Source organism: Perna viridis, chromosome 11, assembly GCF_037379345.1.
Source record: "Perna viridis isolate PV_CMFRI_1.1 ecotype Kerala chromosome 11, ASM3737934v1, whole genome shotgun sequence".
In the NCBI taxonomy this organism is placed as follows: Eukaryota; Metazoa; Mollusca; class Bivalvia; order Mytilida; family Mytilidae; genus Perna; species Perna viridis.
In genome coordinates this window covers 1,202,131-1,214,564 of record NC_142455.1, presented here as the reverse complement: position 1 = coordinate 1,214,564, position 12,434 = coordinate 1,202,131, and the positions used below count along the sequence as shown (strand labels likewise).

At 33.2% G+C, this 12,434-nt stretch overlaps 2 long non-coding RNA genes across 2 annotated transcripts; both read left to right on the top strand.

Moving 5' to 3' along the window:
• The first annotated feature begins 1,255 nt into the window (after window positions 1–1,255).
• Window positions 1,256–3,017, top strand: LOC148602264 (uncharacterized). The gene is made up of 3 exons (XR_015916835.1): window positions 1,256–1,317; window positions 1,834–1,957; window positions 2,833–3,017. It is a non-coding gene; the product is annotated as an uncharacterized LOC148602264 (long non-coding RNA).
• A 6,247-nt stretch (window positions 3,018–9,264) lies between these two features.
• On the top strand, window positions 9,265–10,599 carry LOC148602263 (uncharacterized). Its single transcript, XR_015916856.1, has 3 exons — window positions 9,265–9,395; window positions 9,702–9,825; window positions 10,250–10,599. It is a non-coding gene; the product is annotated as an uncharacterized LOC148602263 (long non-coding RNA).
• The last annotated feature ends 1,835 nt before the right edge of the window (window positions 10,600–12,434 follow it).

Genomic DNA, 12,434 nt, shown 5'->3' with positions numbered 1-12,434 from the left:
CCAATGAATCTTGTTATAGTACTTCTCCGACAAGCATCGGTAATGGGATACGAGAAAATAACGACTGGTTGGTCCGTCTTCTGAAAGGGATGATACACGTACCTGCGAGATATTGCTTCTGTAAACTAACGGAATTTTAAATCCGACTCAGTGTGTTGGACGTATGATGTATGAGGTCTCAGTATCGTATTAATTTTCCCAAAGACGTCTATAGTGAAGTGCAAATTTTTAGGATTTTTTAAAAAATATGTAAATTGATTCAATAAAACTTTCACTTATGTAGCATTTCTAAGGACATGTGAAAAAATAATTTCCCGCAAAGAAAATAGGGTGAGTCCACGAAGATCGGACAGAAAAGTAGTCTTGAACTATAAATAGCCATTTCCCTTACTTTCACTTTCGTTTTACACTCACCGAACCAACCTTTTCAATGGAACATTTTTATGATATTATGTTAGATTTTCTCTTAAAAAAGTTCTTCATGTTCCAGTGTGATGTTTGCTCTATTTTATAAGTCATTGTTCATATCTTTTGACAAAACATTAGTTTGTAGAGAGGCAAAAAGAAAATGCACTATATTTTTATAGCATCCATGTTTTGACGTACACCCGCTCAGGGATATGCAATACGATACTGGTACCATGACTTTCGATTTCAAACTGTTCCTATCCATCTTTGTCTTGTCTCGTAAGAGCGTGGCCATATAAGAAATAAAAAATAAACAAACGTTTCAGGAAATCTTTTAAAAAATAAAAACGCTATGATCTATGAATACAAATGTGTCATACGAAGTAGAACAAAACTATATTTTTTTCTTATTAAGCCAATCTTTAGTAAATTACAAACTGCAGGAGGGCATTCAGTTTATCATTACAAATGTACAAGCAACAGTTGTCAAGTACACTTTTCATAAAATATACATTCAATTACTAATCAAGGGTTGATAAATTGATTTCGTCAATGATACTATATGAAATATCGACAAAAATTATCGGGGCAATTATGATATCCTTCTGGAGTTATCTCTTTCTCTATATAATTGTCGATTCGAAACTGATAAAAGACCAAAATAGTTCATGATTTCTGAAGTGTAAAATAAGAGCAGCTAGGTTTCTTTATGTTAAAGAAACTCGGCATAGATAAAAAATGAAACATCTTGTAAAATTTAATTATGCTTCGTTTGCATGGGTTACATACTTGACATACGTTAAATCCAATGACGTGTTATCCGCTATAAAATCTCAATAAAATTTCACTATAAGTATTTCTTGCAAGTTTTTTTTCCATTTCCTTTATTACAGCTTTTGTTCCAAAAAGGTAAGGCATGCTTTTAAGATAACTTGTTTATGTTTCAATTACATCTTTGAAAGATTTAACTGGGTGAGAAACTAGCCGTTCTAGGCATTGTTTATTATAAGAAAAATATTCACATTTAAAAGCTTAATGGGAACTAAATACAAATTGATAACAAATAAAATGCATAAAAATATGGAGAGGTTTCTGGTCTTCGTCATGGGCAATATGTTTTAAAGGTGAACGATTTATTACATTTTGTAAATTCACCAATATATATATAAAGTTTTATATAAAGTTTATTAAGTTTATCTCAAGTAATTTAAGAAATAAATCACGGAAACTCCATTTTATCATTTTTTTTTACCATGGACTGACCTTTTATGTCGTAATATTTTACCTTGAGGGATAGCAAGGGGTAAAATATCGTCATAAATAGTCACCCAGACATTTGTCCATATTTGGTTGTACACGTCACGCTAGCTATGTCAGATGAAATGGTCGCTATTGAAATTTTGCTTTGTATTTTTTATAATGAAGGGACGAATGTCTGATATGTCTGGCCTGACAAAGATTGTTGTGATCTTGTTCGTTTTGCTCAACAAACTCCAGTGTGCAAGTTCTGACAGCAAAGAAGACATGTCAGAAGAGAGTCCCTATCAAAGTAAGTTAATAACTGAAAAGCGTAGATAAACGTTCGCACATTTTTTGTCATAAATTGACTGTCAGTTCTATTTTCGATGATTACCACAAATGACTGAAAAAGGTAACTGATTAATTAACATTGGTATTGCGTATCGAATTTAATCAGACTTGTACATGTATCTGATACTACATTGTAAATATAATTTATTATCTAAATGCACATTTGTGAACATGCATTACACAGTAATTACAAATAAACAAATACACATGCAGTTAGGGGAATTTGATAAAGACGGCAGCGATGACTATTTTTTTAAGATAAGAAAACTACAGGCACATCTATTCCGATACAAATGTTCATCATATCAGTAAAATGATAATATTAGATTATTCAATATTGTTTCAACGAGAGGGAGGTTCTCATGCTTATCTAGTCGAGCGGCTTCCGCGGGACGAGATAAACATCAGAAACTCCTGCGAGTTGAATAAATATATGAAATAATATTTTTTGCTGAAGTTTAAGGCATTAGTTTTCTTTTATTTTCATTTTTCCTAACCTAAATATGTAATTTGTATAAGCGCTGCAAGGTTTCCTATCGTCACTATTTTTCGGCTGAGTGCTACGTGACGTCACGTATGTTGTGCAGCTATTCGATAATTATCATTTTCACTCGACTTGCGTGAGATTGAACATTATCGTATTGCTAGAACAAAGGGATTTTAAACAAAATAGCTATAACAAAATATTTTTTTTTATTATGGTCTGTCACGCCTATAGAAAGTGAATAGTTCAGTCGTTGAAGAGTAATCACCAAAACCAAGATTCGCGTGGATGGATAAAAAAAATTATAAACACTTTTTGTATTAACCTTTTATCATTTTAATGTGCCGTAGGTTTAGGAGATAGATTGCAACAACACGTACCCATTAGTGCACAATCAAATGGTCTCGGAAATAATGGACTGCCAGGCGGAGGAAATGGAAATTCCTAACTTGAATAAACAGCGTAGGAATATTTAAATAAACGTCAGTGTTTTACTTAAAACAAGAAAACAAGTACTTATACTGTAGTCAATAAATCTATGCAATTTCAAATGTCTCCGAATTGTGGTATGTGTACATGTAACATTTTTTCCATAATAGCCATATTTAAATAGGGGAGGGTTGTGAACACACCAAAGTACCGACGCCCCCCCCCCCTTTAGTTTTGGGCCTGTCCCAAGTCAGGCATTGTCTTCTTTCTTTTCCATTTTCATTATACTTTTATGTTGCCTGAGTATATAGTGACACCTATTTCGATATACTTGTGTATAAGTTTGTTTTGGGGCCAGCTGCCATCTGCCCTGTTGTGTTTCATAGTAGTTCATTGAAGATGGATGGTGTTGGGGTTGTTGTCTCTTTGGCATGTTCACTATATCCATTCTCACCTTAATATATATATTTTTCAGATATGTGGCATTTAAAATTTAAATCAATATATCTGGTAGAAAAAAGTTTCAATTAAAAAAATGTAAAGAAATCAGTTGACCAAACACAATAGTATTAACCGAATAAGGGTAACAACAAAATTACCGAACACTAATCCGACTCATAATCAAGTCCAAAATAATTATAGCAACATAGATATTACAACACTGGAGCAACTTTTTGCAAAAAACATAAAGCATGTGCAATTAATAGTATGGTAAGCAGCAGTATTCCATTTTCAAGAAAGACAACGCGTTATTTCTATCACTCCTCAGATATTATTGTGATTTCAGAAAATGAGACGAGAGATTAATATTAATTAAAAGGTCAATTGTTCAAGAACAATTGTAAGGTCTTTCCCATCCACTTCTCCCTAAAGCACCTGACAAAATGCCATTAACCTCTTAACCTCTTGTCCACCTTAATATTAACGGATAATACTCGAATGGGGCGATGAGACAATAGAAGTTGTTTTATTCATATGGTCTAAATGGTAAGGTTTCTGACAATTATCAAATATACAAAATAGTTATTTAAATAATAAGAAACAGTTAATTAGTAGTAAAACTAGAAATGAAATATTTTTCACTGTTAATTTCTGTCATTGATAACATTGCCAAATGATGGTTTTCATTAACATAGAAGAAATCAAAGGGAGATAATTATAAAGTATCCAAATTAAAGATCTCAATTATCACTTCCAAATCAAATGGCCACCACCCTATGTAGTACTAAAAACACACTGAAAATGGATCTATGCATTGAAAATCATTGAAAATCATTGAAAATGGATAATCTATGTGTGTGATGATAGAAAGTAGTCAAAATAAATCACAGAATGTGTATTTTTAATTCATATTTATAATTAATTAGAAAAGTGTATGAATAGTGATTACATATGTGAGTAATTTTCCTCCATCATGTCAGTTGACACAACGATATTGGAAAAATGTAGCATTTCAGTATAACAGTATGACTTGCGGTTTTAAAGTAGTAGTGCCCAACTGAATGGCTTTGCAGTATAAAAGTATGACTGACGGTTTTAAAATTAATGACCAACTGAATCATTTCATTTCAGGTCCCGAAATCGCGTAACCAGGGAAACCTAAAATCCTTCCAAAACATTGTCAAATAGTACTACCTTCTGTTTCTGAACAATATGTAGCTTTCGGATTATGTGTATCTAGGAGTAATCAAGGGAACCAAGGTTATAGCGGTAATCAAAAGAATGTAATCCAGGGACAAAGACCAGACATGGAAAACAGACTTTCACAACAAAGAACATAAAGTAACTAAAATCATACATACAAAGGAACAAAAGTAAATGAGCAACTCGGACTCCACTAAAAACTGGTACGGTTTAAGAAATTTTACAAAATTAGTTTTTTTTCGCTACGGGGTAGATAACGCTGGCCCGACAAATGATCACGTTTCACAGGGTGAATTCCAAAGTCTTATCTCAGTTTGCAAAAGATGGTCAAAATCTTGTCGTAATACGATTCAATCAGAAGCGAGCAAACTGGATGGCGGAAAAAAAAAGAATAATAATAATCAGAAGAAATACGAGAAGGTCTTCCATTGAAATGGGAAAGACATTAATAAAATCCGCTTTCCCGTGATGTTGAGTAAAAGTAATCGATATAATATGTTTCAAAGATGAAGGCCGAAATGGAAAAATGGACAACAAAGAACATGAATTAAACATAATAACACGTACAAAGAAACAAATTTAAATAAGCAACCTGGACTCCACTTAAAACTTGGAGCATGGGCCTGGTGCACCGATAGGATAAGCATCCTATGGTTTTGTACAAACACACACTGAGTTGCTGATGAAATGTCACGTCCACGGTAGACAAAAGCGGTAAGAGGAAAGAAAAACTAAAGGAAAATGCGATTAATTATGATCCATTTTTTTAAATCCTAGAATTCAAATAACATGCAATAAGTGTCATTTGGAAACTTCTGTATTAATATTTTTATTTTAACAACTAAAACGTAAGTTATACTTCCTCGAGTGAATCATGATAATATCAGGTATGGGATGCGTTACATAATTAATTATTCATGTAAAATCCCATCGTTGTAACAGTACTGAAAGTAAATCAGCTCTTGTTTGGACAATATATGAACATGAAAAAAGTCAATTTGCCCGCTGCATTGTAACGTTTCTACATCTTTATATGAACATTGAAGTTTTAGATAAATGTACATGTAATGAATCGTTAAAACAAAGTCCTAAACTTAACACGTTTCTCATTAACTTCATAACAAACAATTATATAGTAAACAGTGTAGAACCTTTATATTTTGTATATGATTTTTATAGCACTTTTACTGCGTATGAAGTTTTCACATCACAACACATACGTTATGCTATAGCTTACCGTTACTACGCAGACTTTTTGTTCCACCCTACACTTCATACAATATATATCTTAAGTGAAAGTGTATTGTCATATATATAGTACTCCCAAAACATAATTATATGGTTCTATAAAATGGAGGAGTACTCAAGGGAACCAATATTCCTGTGGAGAAAAAAATCTATGGAAGCATCGATTACCTTGCTTAATTTCGTCTTTACTATTTACATGCCCACTAATCCATTTTTGTGTAAAACTTCTGTGTACAATGGTGGTGCCACGTGACTTTTTTAAACACAAAACATTACACATCGTTGTTACTCCAAAGAAGACGATACACCAGATACAAATATGTAGTTCTTTGTAGAGATTCCTCATACTTACTAAAAAAAAATCCAAATCATCTTTCAAATATTCCGAAGATGTTTTTTGAAAATGCTGGAATCTTTGATCGACAACATTTTGTGTTTTTCAACCACCGATCAGTACTCTATGGTAAAAAAAACTATACTCCTCTATTTGCTGACCTATTTCTCCTTGTCCATGCTCCCAGTTTTTAATCGAGTTGTTCATTTACTTTTGTTACTTTGTTTGTAATGTTTTGTTATTTTATGGTTTTTTTTTATTTTTGTGAATATCTGTTTTCCATGTCTGGTCTTTGTCCCTGTGTTACATTTCTTTGATTTCCACTAGAGCCTTGGTTCCCTTTATTACTTTTAACTTGTGAACCAGATCATTTTATATTTTTTGACCCAAAATTCAAAGATTGATTGACAGTTTCATTGATTTATGGCAAATATTTCATGGATTTCATCACAAGACGAAAACGTTTAATTTATTGATCAGGTCCTACTTTGTTCTAGTGTGACAGGTTTACTGAGGGAATTTTAACAGTCTACAGGTATGAATGTCACTCCTCGTATTCTTATACTCGATTATTATCCTAATTGAACACACCCTGCTTTATAGAAGTCCAACACCCCGGATTTGTTTTATGTCGGACATGACTGTCATCCTACTGGAAAGTTTTATTCTGAATCCAAACAAACTTTCGTCCTTTAATCACTTGCAAGTCCTTCCTAAGCGAGCAAGCAATGCCTGTCAAAAAAAGTCTTTCATGAAACTTGGTTTGAAAAAAAAACACAAACTCTCTCATTTGAGGTTAGCACGCTACCATTGCACTATCATGGTAATTTTTTTCTGAAGTGCGTTTTATTTTAATGATGTTATAAATGCCATTACAAGCATGTACTTAATTTACAGTCGATGTGGGTCTATGATTTAATAATGGACTCACAATCGAAGGCATTTTTATTTCGTCATAATAGTGGTTTGTCTTCAGTTATCTTATTGTTAATTAATAGTGGTTTGTCTCCAGTTATCTTATTGTTAATTAATAGTGGTATGTCTTCAGTTATCCTATTGTTGATTAATAGTGGTTTGTCTTCGGTTATCTTATTGCAATTGATCTAGGTTCTGTCGTTGTGTTTCTGTCATGTTATATGAGTTCAAACAAGTTTAAGTAAATTATCTATATACATTTCATCAGTGTCTACTGTGCATCTAGGTTACAGACCACCAATTCAACCAATGAGCATTTGGAACGTACGCAAAAATAGTCCTACGCAGAAATTACCCCTGTTCCTCATAGTGCTGTGAAAAAAGTTCTCATCTTATTTTAAAAATTTAAACAGTTTCTGAAAGGAAAAACATTTCTGTACATTTTATAGGTGCATTTTGCTTCTTGTGATGTGAAGCCTAATCTCCATAATGATTTTTAAATATACCCCTATCTTGTGAAAACACTGGGATTTCCCATGCTATTTATAGACCCTTCACTTCCGGTGACCAGTACTGCACTGCAAGTCTGCTAACCCCACATGCCATTCTGAGGATTGTGAGCTGACATATGTAGAATCATGCTGATATATAGTCATCTGCAGGTTAAAGTTAAGGTAAAGTCCAGAGAAGCCATTGAATATTGTGAAATTAGCATAGAAGCCTATGGGAAGTGGAATTAGTGGTTTTTAGCCTTAAGCTGAAGCCATGGCAAAATGAAAAGTTTCTTGAAATAGCTTTAAACTACTTGAAGATCTTGTTAACTTTGCCATGAGAGGAATACACTACAAAAATCCTTCAAAATATGCATTTTTTTAAGTTATAGGTCCAAATTATGGAAAATTAGTCTTTTTGGCTGATTTTTATGTCCTATCTTGTAAAAAGTGTAGAAAATTTAGTAAAAATATCAAATATTAAACTTTGAGGGCTATATTTACCTAAATATGGTAGTAATAAGCACTTGAAATCAAGTTTTGTGTAGATTTGAGCAAAAATTAGGTTAGAAATGAGGAAAAACTCACTTTCATTACTGCGGTTAAGGCCATATAAGCATTCCCCTATGGCAACATGGAAAATCCATTATTGAGCACTTTTTTTGCTTTAGGTGCCCTTTACTGGTCATGTTTTAATGTGAAAACACTGTATTTACAAATTTAAAGCCAAATATATCACCTTTTGTGAAAATTTAAAGATTTAGGATTTTTGACATGTGATCAAGAAAAAGGGGGAGGCATGTCAGAAATAAATTTTTAGAAATAGACCAATTTCTCAGAAAATGATTACTTTTAAAACTATTTCTTCATTAATATTGTTAAAAAACAAGTTGTGATTGATATTTTTTATTTGAAAAGTCAGAAAAAGTTCTTTGCAAATATTTAATGCATTTCAGTATGGTAGAATATTTTCACTTTTTTGCTCGCACAACTTGGTTATCCTATATTTAAAAATCAAATATTTAAAAAAGTGCTTGTCACATTTCACTGAAACTTTGCAAATGCATTCAGTATGTGTGTAGGAAGATACCTGTATAGTTATTTATTTTTTCTAAGACAAAAAGTGACTCTTTAGGTTACAGACCACCAATTCAACCAATGAGCATTTGGAACGTACGCAAAAATAGTCCTACGCAGAAATTACCCCTGTTCCTCATAGTGCTGTGAAAAAAGTTCTCATCTTATTTTAAAAATTTAAACAGTTTCTGAAAGGAAAAACATTTCTGTACATTTTATAGGTGCATTTTGCTTCTTGTGATGTGAAGCCTAATCTCCATAATGATTTTTAAATATACCCCTATCTTGTGAAAACACTGGGATTTCCCATGCTATTTATAGACCCTTCACTTCCGGTGACCAGTACTGCACTGCAAGTCTGCTAACCCCACATGCCATTCTGAGGATTGTGAGCTGACATATGTAGAATCATGCTGATATATAGTCATCTGCAGGTTAAAGTTAAGGTAAAGTCCAGAGAAGCCATTGAATATTGTGAAATTAGCATAGAAGCCTATGGGAAGTGGAATTAGTGGTTTTTAGCCTCTAACAAACGGATATCTCGCGATGTGTAAAATTAACCGGTTTTCTTTTATTACAAATACTGATTCTATTACTTTATATTGTTGAGTGTTTTGAACACGTGGGGATGTCTATTAAAGATATTATATAATGCACTCAATAGCGGCTCGCATAAGAAAGAATATATACTTCATTCTATAACTTACAAGGGTCGTCTTCCATATTTATATTAAATCAACGAACTTCGGACACTATGGACAATGGCATATTAAGGGTAAGTTGGAATAGTGGTTTTCGTTCTTGTGTAAGTTGGAATAGTGGTTTTCGTTCTTGTGTAAGTTGGAATAGTGGTTTTCGTTCTTGTCATACTGATATTCATTTTGAACAATATTAAAAGAGTTTCCATGTCAGTATCTAGCTATAACCTTTGAATGATAAAAATATATAATATGATTGGAACAAGAGCAATCCATTACGCATTTTTGATTTTATATATCATACAAAATTGAATGAGTAGTTACTCAATACATTTATTAACGTTTACAAAATCATTTGATAAATTTCCTCTCATCTTTGTTAGTTAAAAACTGCCATGCTGGAACTGGAGAGACTTATAATTCTATTATTACTTCTGATTCGATGTGTCACAGAATCCTTTACTATCCCCACTGACGTGGATTTATTTTCTTTAAGAAATACAACAAGTGAGTACATAGATTGTTTTGAAACACTAATTCGATTTTTGTACTCGCTCATTCAACCTACTCATGATTTTTACTATTACTGTGATTTTTCCCTCTCTATGGTACAATTATGATTTCAACAAGCTCGCGGACACTCCCATGTTTACTCTTTATAGAATATACTCGTAAAAGGAATAGCAATTTACATCACAAACATATCTGCGGGAGCAAAACATTTTTTAAGCTCCATTACACTAACCAATGAACAATTTGCGTAAATTACAGATAAAAATATTGCGTGAAATTACGATAGTTAGACGTTTAGACGTACATGTATGTACCTTCATAAACAGAATTCATCACATGAGTCACAATGAAATTCGACCAAATTAGAACATCTTTTGTTTAGATATATCCTACATTGTTTGTTCTTTTTCATTATTAGGTGGAATTCTGGGTTTAACTACTCCAAAAGATTTGTTTGGTAATTCTGGAATCTGATACGAGAAATGTTTCTTGAAGACGCATGGAAGAACAAAAAGACAGTAATTTCATTCAATTAAATGAATTTATATCATTGATGGCATAGCTACGCCATTTACAAATAAAAAAAATACTAAAATAAGTGATTCCATTTTACAGACGATATCCTGGGCTGTAATATTCATTTGATAATGCATCTAAAATTAATAAGTTCGTCAAACTGACGAAGAGACTGAATCCAATCCCATTGACATATATAAGGTTTACACCAAAAAAAAATTGATCGGGTGTAACTGTGTTTTCTTCGGACAGTATTGCAGACATGAGAAAGATAGAGTCTCAAATAGGAATTTATATTTTAGATTTCTCAAATAATATCATATAATCTATCTAGTGTTATATATGTTATGTATGTACGTTATACCTTCCCATGTGTCTTGTATATGTTGTGAAATACATTAGCTAATCAAACTTTGAAGGACCTCGTATTTTTCTTGTGGCAGTCCTTAGAAAATGAAAGTTGATGTCCCAATCGTTGACGTTTTACTCCATACTAGAACATACACTTGCAAACCAATTGGAACCCTTATGGTCTCCTTTGGTACAGAATGTTTGGTTCACAATAAACCTATTTTTTTCCAATCATTTCACTTTGAAATGCAAGTACAAATCCAGGAACATAGTTGCTGTTTTTTCCGATAAAATCAATGTTTTGCGTAATATTTTTTAATGTTACTGAATCTTAGATAAGTTATCAGTAGAGTAGAAAATCAAGTTGAAATCGGAATTTGTCAAAGAGACAACAAACCTTACTTTAAACAGCAAAGACGGTTCGTTGTTCTTTATTGAATGGTAATAATTTTCCGACACCAGGAGTCATAACCTTCGACTGGTCTCTGAACGACAAACTTGCCGGAAAATCAAGGAAGACATCACCCTTCAAAATATTAAAGATAGAAATATAATATATCAATCAATTAAGATAAACAGGAATTACAGATTCCCTTTTTGGAACAGGCTGGATTAAACTAGTTTCATGGGTTCCAACCTTCCCATCTTTAGCTAATGCAGACAGCATTCTGCAGATCATAATGTTATCCAGGGACAAAGACCAGACATGGAATACAGAAAAACACAACAAAAAACATAAAGTAACTAAAATCATACATACAAAGAAACAAAAGTAAAAGAGCAACTCGGATTCCACTAAAAACTGGAAGCAAAGACCAGGTGCATTGGTAGGGTGAGCGTCCCTTGCTTTTCTGGTAATATCCGTCGAGTTTCTCATAAAAAGTAAAGTCCGGGGTAGACGATAGAGGAAAGAAAAACTAATACGGGTACAAGAGTATACAACAGATGAACGAATCAGTGTTCATGGTGTAGATGGATGCACCCTTATGATTCACGAGAATATGATGACGCCTTCTGTAGTGATGACTTCAATCTTGTAGCAACATAACCCTGTTCCAGAAGCCTAATGTAAGAGGTTAAGTGCCATTGCGTAGTTACGGCAAGCTCTGGCATAACGTATCAGTTGTGATATGGAAACTCCATACACAGATGCTGAAGGGATGAAGTATGGAAGAATTTGGATTGTTTTACATAAGCTGGGGACATAACTTTTTATAGGTTTAAACTGCTCTGGAGCTTGCATGTCAGTTCACTGCTATTAGTTCCTAGTTTGTACATCTGTGTAATTTATATTCAATATCTTTATTTTTTTTTTGTAACAGGGGACTCAGACATTTTTAATTGATTTTAGGCGTGTTTGATTATGTAATATTTTTTTCACAGTGGCCAGCTTTGAAAGAGGGGGGATTGTGATTAAGCCAAAGTACTTTTGCCGCATTTTTGCTCCTGTCCCAAGTCAGGAGTTTCTGTATGTCTTGTTTCTTATATACTTCGATTTATTTTTATGTTACTTGTGTATTTAGGGGCCACTTTTTTGCTCTATCTGTGTATAGTGATGTTTTGTGGCCAGCTGAAGCCTGCCCTGTAGTGTGAGCGTTTCCTTGTTCATTGAAGATCAACGGGTGGCCTATTAGTTTACTTACCAGCAGATCGGGACGTGGGACACCGAATTTATCAAATGTCACGCCTGGGGTGGAAGGGGCTTGACTCTATTTCCAAAGGGATATCTAACAGAT